The sequence below is a fragment of the Eretmochelys imbricata genome, chromosome 13 (assembly GCF_965152235.1).
Source record: "Eretmochelys imbricata isolate rEreImb1 chromosome 13, rEreImb1.hap1, whole genome shotgun sequence".
NCBI lineage: Eukaryota > Metazoa > Chordata > Testudines > Cheloniidae > Eretmochelys > Eretmochelys imbricata.
In genome coordinates this window covers 12,774,549-12,794,251 of record NC_135584.1, presented here as the reverse complement: position 1 = coordinate 12,794,251, position 19,703 = coordinate 12,774,549, and positions in this window count along the sequence as shown.

The following is a 19,703-nucleotide window of genomic DNA, read 5'->3' as shown; positions in this document are numbered from 1 at the left end:
TAGATTTTCCCATGTTGCTATAAGGATGAGGGAATAAAGGTTCACAATGTCATTGCTTTTGTATCACTAATGTATGACTGTTTGGGCATCATTTCTATGACAAGGCATAATTTTGCCCTGAAGAAAGGAAAGCATTATTGAAAGTGGCATAGAGGGATCTGGTTATAAAAGTCAAGGGATAAGAAAAGGGAAATGAAGGCTGAATATCTGGAAAATCTTCCCGACCGTAAGAGTTCTGCAAATATTGGAGGCTTGTGCTTCCCGTGCTCACGGCAATAGTAAAAAGAAAAGGAGTACTTGTGGCACCTTACAGACTAACAAATTTATTTGAGCATAAGCTTTCGTGAGCTACAGCTCACTTCATCGGATGCAATGCAGTTCCATGCTGCTATCAGAGATGGCGGACAGCAAGGAAGGTCATGTTGGTCCTGCTTTGAGCAGGAGGTTGGACTAGACGATCTTCTGAGGTCCCTTCCAACCCTGATATTCTATGATTCTATGTATTAAAGTAGAGTCACTTCCTAAAGGATTCAGAGTGGTAGCTGTGTTCGTCTGTATCAGCAAAAAGAATAAGGAGGACTTGTGGCACCTTAGAGACTAACTAAATTTGTTAGTCTCTAAGGTGCCACAAGTACTCCTCATTCTTTTTCCTAAAGGATGTGGTGGAATCTTCATCATTTCCAATATCTTAAACAAGTCTAGAAACAGCTCTAAAAGCCATACTGTGAAAGGCCGTCCTCTTCCGAATGCAGGGTTGTTCCATAGGACTTGCAATATGAAATCTACCTCATCTATGTCATTTTTAAAGCACCCATATTCTAGAAACCAGAAGCATAAGCTAGGTCCTCAGATAGTGCTGAGCTACACCAGCTGAGGTTCTGGCCCAATGCTTTCTTTAATTAATAATATTTTTTTCGAAAGCATGCAATTACTGTGATTGCACATATATATCAGGTAATTATATGTATAGATACTCTTATCTGGTCATTTGTACATGCACATGCCATTACCTAATTTATGTTCAAAACTCTGTGAATTGTAAGTGTACTATGCGCATTTTAGAAAATGTTCAACTAGACAATGAACTAGACATATTCTCTGTGTATATATAAAGTCTGCTGCAGTTTCCACGGTATGCATCTGATGAAGTGAGCTGTAGCTCACGAAAGCTCATGCTCAAATAAATTGGTTAGTCTCTAAGGTGCCACAAGTCCTCCTTTTCTTTTTGCGGATACAGACTAACACGGCTGTTACTCTGAAACTAGACAATGAAGATTATCTTTTTCGTTCCTAATGCCTATGATTAGTTAGAGTGCATGTGAGTATAAATTATTATTAACTTGTGGTAGCTCTGCTTTTGTCATATCCTAAATTTTAGAAATAAACTTAGAACTATGCAATATTGCAGAAATGAAGGTACTAAGTAAAACAATTTACTTGATTACAAAGAGAAATTGGGCCAGAATCTCAGCTGTGGTAAGTAAGTGTCGCTCCTTAGATTTCACTGGAGTTATGTCAGTTTACAACAACTCAGAATCTTGACCATTGTTTTGTAGATTAGCTCTAAAAAAGATCAATATAAACATTATCAGCATAGAGCTGGTTAAAGTAAGTCCTTTTTGTTGTTAAAAAAAGGTCTCCTATTACTTAACCGCTTCCTGTAATTGTTGTCTGTGACTGTAACAGTTTAAAATTTGTTATACATGATCTTTCTTTTTGGTAATTCACTTATGATTATAATTGAGCTAAAGCCATCCTCCTTTAAAATTAATTAACTTTTAACTTCAGGCCAAAAGCTTATTACTCAGATGAGAGAGCATGGATTACAGTATTTCATGTTACATTCAACATCAACATCTTAAATATTTAAATGGTTTCCTTTAAAAAAAAATGTTTAAAACAAACAAACAAAAACTAATTTGTGACTCTTTACTTATGTAACTTTATAACTTTAGTCTCTTAGCAAATGACTATTTTGAATGTATGATTACCAAAAGCTAGTTGTAAATATAATTCTGTTTGTGCTGGTAAATCACAGTGATTAAACAAATGACATTATGAAAACCATGTGTTTTGAAAACCTGTTCTAAAGATATTTAATTTCCATTTGGAACACTAGCTTTGAAATAAAGGACTTTGCTACAAAATGCAATTTTCCTTTCTCTATTTCAAATAGGAAGAACATGCATTAAGTTCACTGACTCCTCAAATGTTGCTGTCTTGTGACACAAGAAAGCAGCATCTTTTTAAAACTCAATTTTAATTCCTTTTTATTTTTGCATGAACACCTAACTGGGGGAAAATTAGCTCCAAATCAGCATTTGATTAGCCCAATCATCCTCTCTTAATCCCCTCTATAAAGGCATAATTTGCAAACTACTACTGTGCATCCATGTAACATCTCTGTATATTTAAACCCTGGAGTGTATTAATAAAAATAAATAGAACATTTTAATTAAAACTCATAAAATTGTTGGACATCTGCTCTGAATTGTTCAACATTTTAGCGGTGAACAGATTTTGTGCACCTAGATAATGAATTACTCGTTATTATTGGCATAAATAGTAGCTATGGGGCTTTTTATAGCAAGATCAGAAGCCTCTTTGTGAAAGCTCTGGCTTACTTTATAGTCTTTTGGCAGATGCCTATTAGAACCAATAAGTTTAGCTAAAAAAAGGGAGGCAGAGTTAAACACAGGAAACAAGAGTTGAATGTCCGCCAATAAAAATGATCACAAATCAGGGCTGCTTATGTCATAACCCTTGGGGTCAAAGGTTGAGAGAGGAATAAATGGTTCTGAAAGGGACAGCCTGTCTGGTGTACTGAGCTGTTGTTGGCAGGCAGGCCATAGTACATGAGTAAATGGGAAGCACAATGAAATCCAATGTGCCTCATTAGCAGCCAGGGCCTGGGTGAAGAGAAGTGTTTGATGAGTCCTTCATGTCCCACTGTGTCACTATGTGATGTAAATGGAATAATTACTATGATCTAATGGTCGTCTCTTTTGCATGCAGGCCCCTCTGAATGGAGCCCCTCTTTCATTGTATTCATCCTGGGTTGTGTAAACTGTAGGGTGCCACTCAGAATCGGAGCCTGCAAGACTGGCGGCAGGTCAACTCCGACCATTTTGTATTCACCGTGAATAGAATAAGAAGGCCAAGTAATTTACTTCCCTGTCTTTCACCATGAGAGTGGCAGATTGAAGGTCACACTCTATTTGGCAGGACTTTAGTCACTTTCTATGCATACACAGAGTTAGCAAATAGATGTTACATCTGTCTAAGACTTTAAAGTACTAACAATTTAATTGGTCTGCACTTCATCATACGTGCTTCATACTATGCTTCTGTTAAGATGCTGAAATTCAAAATATTGCATTTTTAAGAAACCAAGACACTTTAGATTTTAAGCATTTACACAGTTTTATTTCCACCTGGGTTTAAATCTGGAATTAAAATGCATGCATACAACTTTATGTACAGTATATTACACTGGAATGTCTAAATCTAGTTATTCCTTCCTTCAATCCCCATTCAGACAATAACATCTGGGCCAATTGTCCTTTATTTATATAAAATGTTTAAATTTAAATAGTTGCATTGTTTACCGATATGCTCCTTTTTCCCCTCAGAGTTAAATTAATATATGACTTTGTCTATGGGACATATTGTCATTAAAATATGTATCCCACATGAATCCAAATGATCATAATTCTGATATTATATATTGTAAAGTTGACCAATTTTTGTGGCTCTTCTAAAAATGTCTACATTAATAGTCAGACTTCTATAAAAATCTCGACTTATTTTTTCTTTGTAGCATGTGATTTAAATTTAATATCTTAGGATATGACTTCACTACCAGCCGGATCAGCGGGCAGCGATCGACCTCCAAGCGCTCTCCCGTCGACTCCTGTACTCCAGCGCTGTGAGAGGCACAGGCAGAGTAGACGGGGGAGCAGCAGCATTGACTCACCATGGTAACGACACCACGGTAAGTTGATCTAAGTACGTCGACTTCAGCTATGTTATTCATGTAGCTGAAGTTGCATAACTTAGATCGATTCCCTTCCCCACCGTGTAGACCAGGGCTTACTCACGTTTGTCTTTTTCAAGTGATTTAGTATCCTTCTTGAACTAAGTCACTCCAAAAAAGTTTTGTAGATTTTTCCCTAGCATTCCCTGTGTGTGCACTTCTCAAGGCGCTCTACACATACTCATGATGTTTGTTTTATATGTTCACTGTACTGTTAATGAGGGCCAAAACCTAGATGCATGGAAGTCAACTGTAAAACTCCCAATGACTTCAGTGGGACCAGGATTAAATTGTGCGGTCTGCACAAAATTTGATGGAATCCATGGGATATTTTATAAGGTCACTTTAATTAAGACCTGTACAGTATTTTGTTTTTTGTGGTCACGTGGAATCCACACTCATCATTTGTGAAGATGACACAATCATTCCTCCAGACTATGTTTCTTTATTTTGAAAGAAGAGATAGATTGTGGATACTTGAAAAGGTCAAATCTAGGTCAGCATCAGAGCTTCAAGCAATACTCTGAACAAGTTTCTGACTTCTGCTTCACATAACAATTTAGTCCTCCTTTGACCTGGCCTGCTCCCATTGAACCAATGGGAGTTTTGTCCTCTGATTCAATGGAAGCCAGCCCACAATGAGGTCTGTTTTCTGAGCACCTATTGCTCTCATTCACTTCAGCTGGAACAGAGGTTGCTCAGTGTAAACCACTGGTGAATGTGTGTGTTACAGGCCTCACTCTATGCTGATCCATAAAGGATATATGTTGTTACAGACCTCAGCCACAGAGTCTTGTCCGTAGCATCTCATGCTTTCAGCTCCAGAGGTCCCCAAATCACTCCTTTGCGTCTTGGCCAAGAGGGTGGACATCACATCAGCACTTCTGAAAGTCAGGACCTATTTTTTTACATTGCTGTTCTTCCTTTTGTGTATTGCACTTAGGGTGAAGAAAGAGCTCATGCACCTAATTGGACAGTCCTTGCTCTGGTGAAACTTCCAGTCACTTCAATAAGTTTTCCTGGGTAAGGATAGCTCAGTGGTTTGAGCATTGACCTGCTAAACCCAGGGTTGTGAGTTCAATGCTTGAGGGGGCCATTTAGGGATCTGGGGCAAAAATTGGGGATGGGTCCTGTTTTGAGCAGCGGGTTGGACTAGATGATCTTCTGAGGTCCCTTCCAACCCTGATATTCTATGCTTCTATGATAGCAGGAGTGGCTCCAATAACTGTGAAGAACCTTAGAGATGAACAATACTATGGGCCACATTTCCCAGACTATTCAGCATCTCCTGCTTAGGCACTTGAAGAAGTAGCCAGATTTTCAAAACTATTCAGCAGCCAGCAGCTCTCATTGTTATTTATGATAAGTGAGATTTCAGTGAAAGCTATGGGGTGCTGAGTACTTTTGAAAATATGGCCCCATATAAATACATCAGCATTATTATTTTATTAGTAGTGCTATTACTTGTTCTTAGCAAATTAGCTGAGGCAAATTAATTGCTGCTATATCTTTACTGACTTCAAGGGATGAAGCTGGTTTACTCTAATAAATTTGGAGGCAGGTATTGCGGCAAGAAGTCCATCCAAAAAAATGCAAAAAAGAAAGAATTCAGAGTTGCAGGAACTCTTTTTCTTTCCCTCTTTCAGTCAATATTAGAATCTCTGTGTTGCTTTTTCATCCGTTTCATTCTTCTTGAAATGCTAAGCTTGCAAACAAACCCCTTTCCCTTGGGCCTCCTCCCCTCTCCCCCAATTCACCATGGAAAAGAGTTAAATTTAAATAATCATTTTTGTACTATGTTCCTGTTGTAAGGTGGAGTTTGGAATGTGGAGTGCAACGGACCCCTTGCATTTTTCGTTGATTATCTTTAATTACTTTTGAGGGTTGAGCTAGCTTGCATTATCCCCCCCAGGCAGCAGTGACTGACAAGGAATGTTCTTTAAAGCCATTTATAGTGCATCACATCATCAAGTAACTAACAGAGCAAAACTGACACAGAAAAAAAGTGCATTATTACGTTCATTATTGTTAAAAGTTTTATTTACTTTTGTAACCCTCTACTTTTAAATACATTTACTCCCCTGAATGTGTTACCAGTTGCTCTCTTTCCCCTTTGGAAGGAGGAGAAGAACTCAGTGCTCTACAGGTAGTTTGTGATGGTCTATAATGCCCAGAGGAAAGCAAAGCATCACCATCATTACGGGTTTCAGAGTAGCAGCTGTGTTAGTCTGTATCCGCAAAAAGAAAAGGAGGACTTGTGGCACCGTAGAGACTAACAAATAAATTGGTTAGTCTCTAAGGTGCCACAAGTACTCTTTTTCTTTTTACCATCATTACTGATCATGTTTACTATCATAGTGCCTAAGAGCCCCCCAATGTACTAAGTACTGCAGGATACAGAGTAGCAGACAGTCCCTGCCACAAAGAGCTTACAATCTAAATCAGCTGCTGAACTTTGTTTAATCTCATTCAAGATGGTTGTTTGTATTTATAGAGCTTTACAGATGCTTGAGTTAGATCTGTGAGTTGAAGGGTTAAGGCATTTCACTAGCCAGGCTTTAACAAGTATAGGGAAAAGGAATATTGCCTATACCAAAGCTGTCCGCTGTATTCTTGCTGTATTTAAGATTTCAAGGCCCTACAATGTTTATTTTGAACTAATTTTCTAAAGCAAAGATAACACAGTATTCCTATTCAGAACTAAAACACAGTAAAATAAATGCACAGCATGTCATTTAGGTGCCTAAATGCCAATCCTGCCCCCATGGAGATCTGTGCAGACAATGGTGCACCCGTGTGATTCCCAAAGTAGGACCTAGGTATTACCTGGTATAATTCAAATACATTTATAAGAATCTACGCTTCAGGTGGCGGCCCAGAATGACTCTGGGGCTTGGTAGGATCAGAGCTGGTCAAATACTAAATATCAGATAATACTAATATTAGTTTAATCATTTATTTGCTGAATAATTTACTTGACAGATTATATTCAATCAGCTATGATACGGAGCTGGTTGAATGTTCTAACAAAGCGTGCATTTGAATAAATTTGAAAACAAATGGTAAAATTAGTCAAACGTTATTCAAGCAGCTCTACGAAAGACAATGTTCATCTCTTGGTTCAGAACTATCCTTGACTGGCTATGGTCGATAGTTATTAACATCTGATGGCTATTCAGGGGCCTGTGTGTAATGAGTGGCTATTTTCTGCCAAGCCTTAGGGCTGCTGTACACTACAAAATTAGATCGACCCAGCTATGTGGCTCAGAGGTGTGAAAAATCCACACACCTCCAACCCCCCTGATTTATGCAGCTAAGCCAACCTAAGTCCTGTGTAGACATTGGTAGGTCGACAGAAGACTTCTTCCATCAACCGAGCTACCACCTCTCAGGGAGGTGGATTTACTACAGCAATGGGAGAAATTTTATTGGAAAATTATATCTTCATTCATTGTGTGAATGCATCAAATTGACTAACCTCTTCCAAACAACATGCTGAAATACATGCCCTTTTACTGCTGGACATGCCACACAGATCTTGTAATGCTGCCTGAACCAGCCAAATATTTCAACATAACAGAGGCATCTGAGACCTAATCCAGATCCAGTTGACTTCAGTATGTTTTGGATCTGGGCCCTGGTCTCTCTTGTAATCCTGTAAATTATCTAGAGCAAATGGCTGTCTCTAATATCTAGTGGCTTCTATTTCCAAAACTCTCTAATGAGTGGGAAGAGGTGTCAGTCAGTCCCTTGTGGCATCTAGGGTTGTAGGATATAGAATATTTGCAACTGAAAACAGAACATATCATCAGCAATGTTATTATTTAGCTGCTAGAGGAGGTGCTGTGTTTCAGATGCAATAGGTTCCTTACTGAGCTTATCAATTGCTGATTTGAAGTTTTCTCGTTCTTATCTGAATAGTCCATAAGACCTAGCACTTTTCCCCTCTTCAAAAGGCACTTTGAGAAATGTTTAATAATGATTTATCAGGCCACCATGGCTGTAGCTATTGTAGTTAGTGTCACCCCCATTGTACCAGACTGCCCACAAAAGTCCAGGGCGTGGAGGTGAAGGCAGCTCTGCTGTAAGGATAATGTACTGGTCAATAAAGCTATGTACTTGTCATGCTTTTGCAGTTCCAGATCCTCTGTGTTATTTAAAACATGGAACCTCCTGTTTGACCTGATGGTGGTTTTCTTTCTTTATTGGTGGGAATGTTCATCTGGCCTTGATGGGCTGACGAAATTATTTGTGGGCCTTATTATCTGTCATATTTTCAATATTGTGGTTCATCTGATGAACAAAATGAAAGGCTGATCCACGTGCATAGCTATTTTTGGCTGCTGTATTTAATCACAATTAATATGTTACGTTCAATGCATCAAGCAGTAGTGTCACATTCTAAATTAGTGCCTCATGTTGTCTGACACTGTGTGTGGAGGTGGGTAGAAAGTGTATTTTGGCTGATACGTACTGGGGGAGTGAAATTTAATCAAGCATGGGACCACTGTGTGGCCTCAGCAGTAATACATGCATTAGCCCCCCTTTCTAGCACTTGTTTCTTTTCCACTTACTAAACTCACGGTCATGGCTTTTTCTGAGAAACTTTTCTGAGGAGAGACCTAGGGTAATTGGGAAGAGGTTGCAGATCATGTGCAGTCACCACAGACTTTTAAATCACTTTTCTGGAAACCCTACATAATAGGAATATCAGTTTTGCAATATGCGTATTCAGATTTTGTAGCAATCCAAACCTCGGCAGGTCTTCCTGTGGAATTGTGATAGACATAGAGCTGCTCTGTAATAACTGATGAATACTGCATGTCAATTTGGGGTTACTGGGATGTTTTCTGTATACATATATTTGTTGACTGTAATAGGAAACTGTAAGGAAATAGCAAGCAGGAAGGAAATAATGGCTCAAGATCAGCTACCCCTTGGTCAATACTTGAGGTTTTTATGGGACACTGGGAGAGCCATTGGCTTTGTGGAGTCTGGCTCAGCCACCTACAGAGCCCACCTAATTGGTTTTGTCCAGAAGAGGAAAACTTGGTCCATAAAGTTCTTCAAGAGATTTTTGAACACAGTGACACAATGGTAGCATGGGTCTCTGAGCCAGGCTAAAGGGCCAGAAGATGGTAATACTATAGCTAGAGATGAATAAGATCTATTAGATCATGAAGTCCTTCACTCTGGAAGGACAAGATATAGTCCCCGAGTAGAGGCTGGGAAATCTCATCCTTGTTGTTCGTGATGGGACTTTGATGTTGATACAATACAAAAATATACAAACACACACTCTGACTATGCCTTCTAGCAATAGCAAAGAGAGAGCATGTGTATTTTTAAAATCATATTCTTTGTGTTAAAATATTCTCCTCTTGTGAATTCACTACGGTAAGCTCCAAATAATGATGCATCGCAATATTTTTTTTAAAAAAAATCCCTGCCTGATGCACAGAAATAATTCAGGTTGTTTGGTGTTGTCACAGCTCCAAAGTGATCTTTGTTCTGTGCCGTGTATAGTCAGAGCAGTCAAATTAGGTCCCTGAGAGCAGTTTTTGTTTGTTTGGGTTTTTTTAAAGTAAGTTTTCCCTCTATTTATTTTTTCCTCTCTGCTTAGGGACCCCCTGTGTATCCAGGAACCAGATGACTGGAGCCGTGGTGGAGAAAGCTTTTTCAAAGCTTTTTTTTTTTTTTTTTTTTGGTCAAGTTTCTCAGTAGCTTTTAATGGGGGTGTTTTCACTCCAGTGCCACAGAGACAATGTTGGCTCTATTCACCAGAAAGTGGCTGTAGCAGTGACAGGAAACCCTGGGGAGACCATCTGAAGGAAGTCTGTTTCTAGACAAGGCAGAATGAGACATTTGGTTAGACCTGGTGCAGATGAGTAGCCCAAACAGCCGCAATTCAGAAGTAGATGAGTCCTCTTCATCTCTGAGATACCCAAACAGTTCTATAATGGTTTGGCCCATCTCAAAAACACATAATACAAAAAAGGGGTTTGTATGACATGGTTTATTTTCTGAAAGCAAACTACTAATTGCATGTATGATCACTCAAGAGCATGCAATTAAAAAAAAATAAAAAAATCAAATGAACCACTATGTTCCCAACAGCGCACTCTTATGAATAATTAGAAGAATCCATTCATTATTTCCCTCCAAAATATCGCTATTAAAATGACTCTTCTGTTTTGGGGGAATCTCCATCAATAGAAAATGAGCAAAATAATGTCATCATTGTCTCTTTCCAAGACATGTCCTTATTGCGTTTTGGACAATGGGGTCATTGATGTTGATGATGTAAGAAGCTCTGAATCCTGAAAATGTAATTTCAAATTAGCTGTCAGGAGTTTTACCACTTGTTGAAATGTCTTTGCAAACCTAATTTCCAGTTTACAATAGGCAGCATTCTAGTATTGGTGTAAACAACAGATCATTCATCTAACAGTCTCCCTACATGGAAAAACCACAGATTTAAAATGAAAAATAATAGGACTTTAAGGGTATGTCTACACTGCAATAAAATACCCACAGATGGCCCATGTCAGCTGACTCAGGCTCATAGGGATCCGGGTCCCAGAACCCAGGCCCACCCTGAGCCTGAACACCTACCCTGCAACTTTGTAGTCCCACAACCCAAGCCCCTGCAAGCCCGAGTCAGCTGACATGGGCCAGCTGCTGGTATTGTGTTGCTATGTAGACGTACCCTAAGTGGCTGCAAATTTTGGATATTCAGCTTCACCTAGACTCTTCAAGTGGTGTTGGAATCTGAACCTGCAATCATAGGAGTACTTACTGAACCTGATCTTGTATCTCTAACCATCCAATGAAGTGACCTGTAGCTCACAAAAACTTATGCTCTAATAAATTTGTTAGTCTCTAAGGTGCCACAAGTACTCCTTTTCTTTTAACCATCTTCTGAATCCAAATACTCACAAAACAGCCTGGTCTCCTTTATACTCCTTCCTCTATGCATTGCCACTTCCTATTTGAGCAGTGTTACTGCTCTGTGAAACTCCTTTACTGGGAAGAAAGTCTGCCTCCTCTCACCTTCAGAGTTGAAGGGTTAGGGTTATGAGAGCAGCAGTTGATACGGGACTCAGGCAGATCCGAAGGTGGTTTGTTAACCCTTAAAATTAAGCAGGTGATTGAAGTTAAAGACTCGCTGAAACATTTTACTGCATTGGGCCCTGTGCATGTAATTAGACTTTATTAAGCCTTAGGGCAAGTCTACACACCAAAGTTATGCCACTAAATCAGTATAGTTAAAGCAGTGCATCTCCCGCAGTGTGGACAAAGCTATACCCATTTTAAAGTTCTTATACCAGTATAGCTATTCCCAAATGAGAAGGGGGATAAGCTCTACTGGTATAAGGCACTTCTATACTGGCATAACTGCATCCACACTATGGGTTGTACTGGAATAACTATTTTAGGTTTTAAAAAATAAGCCCCTAACTATAGTTACAGCAGTACAAAAACTGTGTGTAAACCAGGCCTCAAGCTTGAAGCCTGCTCTCTTTGAAATCAGTGACAACCCCTCAGCAACCAAGCGTCAGCCCTAATATTTCACTCCAGAATTTGTGACTGTCACAAGTGAAAAGCTTCAGCTAACAAAGCCGGCAATTAATGCTTGGCAGGTAAAACAATTTATCCCAGGTTGCACCATCTCTTGGATTAACTAATGAAACACTTTTCACTTGAGAGAAGCAGGGCAAGCCCAGTCCTCAGTTGCAGTTTCTCGTCTATCTAAACGTATAATTCAGTAGCCATGGCCCTGAGCCACAACCTCCACTTGTGCCTGAATATTGCAGACATCCCTGAACAGGGAATTTGGAGACCAGGGCAGAATGTTCAGCTTCATGCTGAGTGTTACAAAAACAAACAAAGAACACCCAAAGTAAATCTGACGAGTCTTGGGACTTCGCTACACACAGGTGATCTGGCTCAAATTAAATGTCTTTACAATTTTGCTACAGCTACTTGTGTAGCGTATGTTGATAGCCATAGATGAAAACAATGCTATTAGAGCTTAGTAGTCATTTTAATTAAAATGTTTCCACAACAACTGAAAGCATTCCCATAAAATCCCATAGGACTGGGATTGCAGATGGGCCAGTTCCTCAGTTGATACGAACCAGCAAAGCTCCCCAGATGTCAATGGAGCTACACTGAGTTACACCAGTTAAAGACTTGGTCTGTTGTGTCTCATATCAGCAATGCCCTAATGGTGTCTTCATTCCATCACAGTATTTACAAAGTGATTGTAATTAACTAGATGATGACTTAATACATGTGTAAAATAAATTATTTTTGGCTTGACAGCAAAAATTGTTGGCAGCATCTGCTTACTCAAATTAAAACAAGAAGCTGCTTCAATATTACATTTCCAAACAGGCAAAAACTTGCATCGCCATTCAGTGTGGTAAAATGAAACCATCACAATATTGTTGTCCGAGTGGGTGGTGATGGAAATGTGTTGTTGTTGCTGGGTTTTTTTGCTTAGAAACTCTGATTTATTTGCACACAAGAAAGCAGATTCTTGCTTTTATTGCAACTTGAAGAAAGGAGGAAATAGCTTACCTACAAATGATTATTTACTGGCCAAAATCAGTAGTCACATGTATACTGTACCCAGGCAGACAGACAGACATACACACACACACACACACACATATATATATAAATCTGTGAGCATTTGGATTAATTTAGTGAATGCTTTCTCATTGATTGATTGCTCTGCTGCATTCAAGTGTATGCTGATTGGTCCCCTTAGGGAAACTATGACAGTAATGCAGTTTAGAAAATACAGTGCAATTATTTTAAGCATTTTCTTTTTAAAGAGTTTTTAAAGAGTTCTACAGCTGTAGTTAATTTGTCTGATTAGTCTGACCTTTCACCCAACGAGGAAGTAGTTCAGGAAAAGGGATAAATGTAGTCACTATATATATAGTTTTTATTACTGTTTATGTTCTGCAAATAGTGGTTCCAATTGCATGTATTTATGTATATATTTATCTTTGCTAATGTTTATTGTGCATTTTAGAAGTGATATCTAATTTACTCCTTGCATAAGATTTTGATGAACCCAGACTCGCTAGTAGTTCCCACTTTGCTTTTTCCCAACTGGCTCACTGATTAATAGCATAAATAGAGCAATTAGAGGGGGAAAAAAAGAATAAAAACACACAACAGTGTTGTTTGTCTCTCCTTTTGAAGACATGCCCAGATTTTCAAGGCATCTTATTTAATCACCAGGCATTACAGAAATCTAAGCCTTTGCTTGTGTTTATAAAACTCAGGCAAGTTTTATAAAGAATAGTTCCTAAATAAAACACAGATCTTATGTGTGGAAATGCTGGAAGGGGTTTATTTTAGTGCACTGCTAACATTCCTGGGAAAATATTAACTGACATGAACAAAATGGCTTTTGCATACATACAGAAGATGTATCTCTCATCCCAGTAATGGAGCTGATCCTTCAGTTCTTGTACAGTTCTTGGGTGATAGGAGTTTTGCCTGCCTTAGGACTGTTGGAGCAGTACCTCTTCTTTACACATATTTTGTATGATGTAGATTAATTCTAACTGTTGTATCATTACCTCTTACTAATGTTAAAATATTATGAAATCATCATTTGTTCTGTCTTGGGTCCTGAACTCGCCAGCACCTATGTGAGTGCTTAACATTTAGGTCCTGAGCAATCCCATTGACTTTATGGACCTGCTGATGTCCTTAAAGTTAAGCATGTGCATAAGTATTTGAAGGATTGGAGCCACTTTGTACACTGGAATAGGGAGGGGACCAAACTACTAAATTCAAGGAGATTTAGAACCAGTGGTGAAATCTGGGCTCATTTCTACTTGGGGTATCAAAAAGCAATTCCCATGAATGGAGATCAGAGGGTAACTAAGGGATTATGTCTGTACGTACCCACCCAATTTACCTTCAAACTGGTGGGTGCTGCTCTCTCAGATGGTGCCAGTCTTGGAGAGATCTTGTCTGAAAATGATACTTCCCCAAATAATATCACAGAATCAGGGAATCGTGATTGCTAGTTGCTGCAATATCCTTGTGGCACTTTACATATGGATATGGTGCTGTCTATACATCACAGCAGCTTGTATTAGTTCAGCATTTTGACAGCCATAGGTCAGCTATTCGGAAGATTCTGGGTATTTCAGATCTGCAACAGAAGGGTCTTTTAATGGATTTGGTAGTGGGGGTGGTGGTTGTTTTTTGTTTTCGTTTTTGTTTTTTTAATATAATGGGAATCCTGCTAAACTCAATAGGTGCTGGATTAGGCTTATCGTACCATTAGTGTGTATGATGCTAAACAGATATAAAGACACAGGTGGGAATTTCAAAAGCACCCAAATGATTTAGGAATGGAAGTCCCATTGATCTTTCAATGGGATTTGTGCTGCTAAATCATGTAGACACTTCTGAAATCAGACCTAGGCTCCTAAGTGATTTAAAGGGATGCATAAGTAGCACATAAGTAGTGCAAAGGCAACATGGTGTATTGTTCAGCCATGAGACTAAGAACCAGGAACTCTGTATCTGGCTCTGATACTGACTTATGAAGCCTTGGATAAGTTACTTAATTCTGTGCACCTCAGCTTTCCCATCCCTGGATTGGTAATGATAATCTGCCCATTTGGCGTGCTGATGAGGTTTAATATGTTGTTGTACATAAAGTGCTACAATGTATGTGTGAAATATTGTGAATTAACGGTGTTTTCTCTTCATTTCAGCTCCTCTGACCCATGGAGATCGGTAAGTGGTATTTTTTTATTAGAACACATGGTTTACCAAAGTGGGTATTTTTAATCCAAAATTAAATAATTTTTGTGTCCATTTTCCTTTACATATATTTGTCTAACTAGGTACTTTGATGTCTCTCGTCACTGCAGTTTGAGTAAAATATATGAGATGTGTTGAAAGTGCTATCTGTAACAGTTAAATTCTGCCAGCAGAACCTGACATAACTTGTTTACATTGATTTAATTGCACGGGTCATCCGTTCTAAAAGTACAGATCTTTGTCCCTCTCTAATGGCTGGTCCACAGAAGAAGTTGTCTACTACGGCTGCAGAATTCACACTGTTAGGTCAAGCAGAAGCAGCTTTTGTTTTTAGCACCTGATGGCCCAAGAGGGAGGCCATTATACAAGCGCCACTAAATGACCCGCTTAAAATGAAATTAACAATGTTCTTATGAACTTTTGAAAATGTTTACATTTAGCCACTATATACTTTCAGAATGAAACCACCTGAAATATTGTGTACCATATATAAGCATAAAGGCAATACATGTGTTACGCTGAGACATATAATACAAACGCTGCTATTTAAAATTTAGAGACATGTTCTCTACCTGTTAATTAATGTGTCAAGTTATAAAATGTTCAGGAAATAAACATTGCCACCTGTTTACCCAATCCTGCAAACATTTTTGTCCCTTACTTGTGTTGAGGGATCAGTAGTGTCTGTAATAGCAATGGCAGGTCTTGATACTATAATTATGGATTGTGGAAATGTCATGCTGAGATCTTTGCAGCTTTCCAAATATATTTTTTAAAGGGTCTGTTTTATGCAGAGATGTGTTGGCCTCTGATGATGACATCCGTGGCACTGGCATTATTCAGAGAGCATTCCATGACACTGATACAGCTATGACTTAGGTATCTTGAGTGGCTGCCAATAACTAGACACAGGTTTTTTTGCCGAATGACAATTATTCTAAGACTAGGACCAAAGTTAAAAACTGAAATAAATCAATTGGAGAGGCAATCTGAAAATGCTAAGATGTAACGAGTATTTGTTATGCATTTCTCCTTCCTCACATCCAGATTTGTCTTTATTATTTATTTTCATTGCGTTTGTGCCTAAAAGTCTCAGTTATGGCCCAGGACCCCATTGTTTTATGTGATGAAACACAGAACCAAGAGATGATCCCAGCCTTAAAGAGCATACAGTCTTCTGAATCACTTGGTTTTAAAGGCTTGGTCGACTAATTGAAGGACACCTGTTTTCACCCCTTGAGCCTCCCAAACTGAGACATTACATGTACATTCCTGACACTGGGTGTACCAATAGCCCTCTGTATATGCCATTTGGATGTACAGTAGGGAATTGTCCTGTACTTCAGGGTTTGTCTACACTGCAAGAAAACATCCTTGCCTGGCCTGTGTCAGCTGACTGTGGGGCTATGAAACTGCAGTGTAGATGTTTGGGTCTGGCCTCTCAGACCCCGCAAGGGGGACCCTGCTGAGTCAGGGCCGTAATCTCTGTGCTTCAGTTTTCCATCTGTAAAATTTTTTGTCATTCTTGTTTGTTTAGTTTTTCAGTTCTTTGGGATCAAGACCATCTTCTACTGTGTGTATGTAGAACTCCTAGCACTATGGAACCCCACTCTTCATTGGGGTCTCTAGGCAATACTGTTATAATTATGAAGCACCTTTTAAATACATGGCCCTTACGTATGGCCATTTCTTTAAGGAGACAAGTTGGGATGTCTTCTGAAAGAGAAGTTTTCTTGAAAAAAAAAGTCCTTTTATTTTTTTGCCATTGAAATCTTAAAATTTGGACCAGCTCTAGAAATGTTTGATCCTTTCTCAGGCTTTGTGCAATTATCTGAAAAATACACTGTGAGTGGAAGACAAGAAGTTGTGCTCAGCTGGACTTTACTATTAATAAAAAGAACGAGGAGGGCTTGTGGCACCTTAGAGACTAACATTTATTTGAGCATAAGCTTTCGTGGGCTAAAACCCAATTCATTGGTGCATGCAATGGAAAATACAGTAGGAAGATATATAGATAGAGAGAGCTATACACAGAGAACATGAAAAAATGGGTGTTACCATACCAAGTATAATGAGAGTAATCAGTTAAGGTGAGCTATTATCAGCAGGAGAAAAAAAAAACCCTTTTGTAGTGATAATCAGGATGGCCCATTTCCAATAGTTGACAAGAAGGTGTGAGTAATAGTAGGGGGAAAAATAAGCATGGGGAAATAGTTTTACTTTGTGTAATGACCCATTCACTCCCTGTCTTTATTCAAGCCTAATTTAATGGTGTCCAGTTTGAAAATTAATTCCAATTCAGCAGTTTCTCGCTGGAGTCTGTTTTTGAGGGTTTTTTGTTGTAGTATTGCGACTTTTAGGTCTGTAATCGAGTGACCAGAGAGATTGAAGTGTTCTCCGACTGGTTTTTGAATGTTACAATTCTTGACGTCTGATTTGTGTCCATTTATTCTTTTACGTAGAGACTGTCCGGTTTGGCCAATGTACATGGCAGAGGGGCATTGCTGGCACATGATGGCATATATCACATTGGTAGATGTGCAGGTGAATGAGCCTCTGATAGTGTGGCTGATGTGATTAGGTCCTATGATGGTGTCCCCTGAATAGATATGTGGACAGAGTTGGCAACAGGCTTTGTTGCAAGGATAGGTTCCTGGGTTAGTGTGTTTGGTGTGTGGTTGCTGGTGAGTATTTGCTTCAGGTTGGGGGGGCTGTCTGTAAGCGAGGACTGGTCTGTCTCCCAAGGTCTGTGAGAGTGCAGGATCGTCCTTCAGGATTGGTTATAGATCCTTGATGATGCGCTGGAGTGGTTTTAGTTGGGGGCTGAAGGTGACGGCTAGTGGTGTTCTGTTACTTTCTTTGTTAGGCCTGTCCTGTAGTAGGTGACTTCTGGGTACTCTTCTGGCTTTGTCAATCTGTTTCTTCACTTCAGCAGGTGGGTATTGTAGTTGTAAGAATGCTTGATAGAGATTTTGTAGGTGTTTGTTTCTGTCTGAGAGGTTGGAGCAAATGCGGTTGTATCTTAGAGCTTGGCTGTAGATAATGGATCATGTGGTGTGGTCTGGATGAAAGCTAGAAGCATGTAGGTAAGTATAGCGGTCAGTAGGTTTCCGGCATAGGGTGCTGTTTATGTGACCATCACTTATTAGCACTGTAGTGTCCAGAAAGTGGATCTCTTGTGTGGACTAGTCCAGGCTGAGGTTGATGGTGGGGTGGAAATTGTTGAAATCATGGTGGAATTCCTCAAGGGCTTCTTTTCCATGGGTCCAGATGATGAAGATGTCATCAATATAGTGCAAGTAGAGTATGGGCCTTAGGGGACTGGAGCTAAGGAAGCGTTGTTCTAAGTCAGCCATAGCAGTGCCGCTGACTTGAAGCTATACATTGTCCCCAAATGTGAAATAGTTGTGGGTGAGGACAAAGTCACAAAGTTCAGCCACCAGGTTTGCCGTGATGTTATCGGGCATACTGTTCGTTACTTTCCATTTAAATGACTTTTTACTATTAAACCCTGTTTTAATTTTTAAATGCCCTTTTCTTTTTGCAAATGTAAATTACTTGTCTTGCTGATGATGATCAGAGATGAGTTATGTACCGACATTTCAGAGTGTGTATTGAGTGTGGATTAGTGAGTGCTTGTCACCACAGGAAGATGATTTGCTACGAGAATCTTGCCCAAAGCATGGTAGTAAAGCTCACATTCATAATACAGCCTAATTAAAGTAATCCCAGGAACACCCAGCAACAGTTCAAAATATCTAATATTGTCGCAAATTCTTTGTCGTTAGCTTAACATTAGATTGGACTCGGTGCTGTTGGATTTTCCCTTAGTTACTGGAGGGAATTTGTATTGTTGTTGCCTTTATATATGGAGGCTTGGAGTCAGAAGCTGCCAGCAGTAGCTCTGGTATGGTATTTATTTGCCAGGAAGAGTCACAATGGTAAGAGCTGCTCGCTACGTAGTCTTATTTCAGCATCTGTCAAAAAAATGAGGGTGCACAACAAAAGAGTTCATTTCAGTGCTTTGGAAAAAAAATTAAGTGTTGGCTTATGACACACCAGGCATAAATTAAATCATAACTAGAGCAAGATTTGCTGACAAGAAGTGATGACAGGTGTTGTGAATAAGTTGACGCAGGGGCCACTGCCCTGTATAACAATTGTCAGTCATCGGCCGGTTTTGAGGTTCTTGTATAGCTAATGGGGAATAGTGACTAGAAATCCATAAAGCCCTCTTATCTGCATCCTGTTTTAAATACTAATTTATGGCACAAACATTTGCTCTCTAAATAGATACAGAGACACATGTATGATATATTATATGTGATTTTTAATAATATTGCTGTAAGTGTATACAGTGCAGTGCCTTGTAAGGACAGGCTTGTGTTAAGGCTCTGGACTGAGACTCAGGAGATCTGGGTTCTATTTCTGGCTTTTTGTGTGACCCTGCAGAAGCCACGTCATCCTCTGGTGCCTCAGTTTTGTAAAACAGAGATAATGTTTCCTTTTAGGTTTTAGATTTTCAGTAGAGCTGAGCAAATGACGGATTTTTCGACTCACTGGCCAAACTGAAAAAGGGGGTGAGTGGGGGGTGAGAATTGGTTTTGGGTCCAATGAAACATTTTGGAATGTTTTTATTTGGCTTTTGAGTTTCTTGTTTAATAAAATTGAAGTAAAATTGTAAATGAAACATTGTTTTGAATCGAAAAATTGAAACATTTTGGTATAAAAATGTCAGATGTAAAATTTTCAGGAATTTTAAAAAATTGTTTTCAACTGTAACAATTTTGCAAATCCTACAGGAACTTATGAAATGTTTTAGTTGACACAAATCTCCATGGCAGAGGGGGCAGGGGGA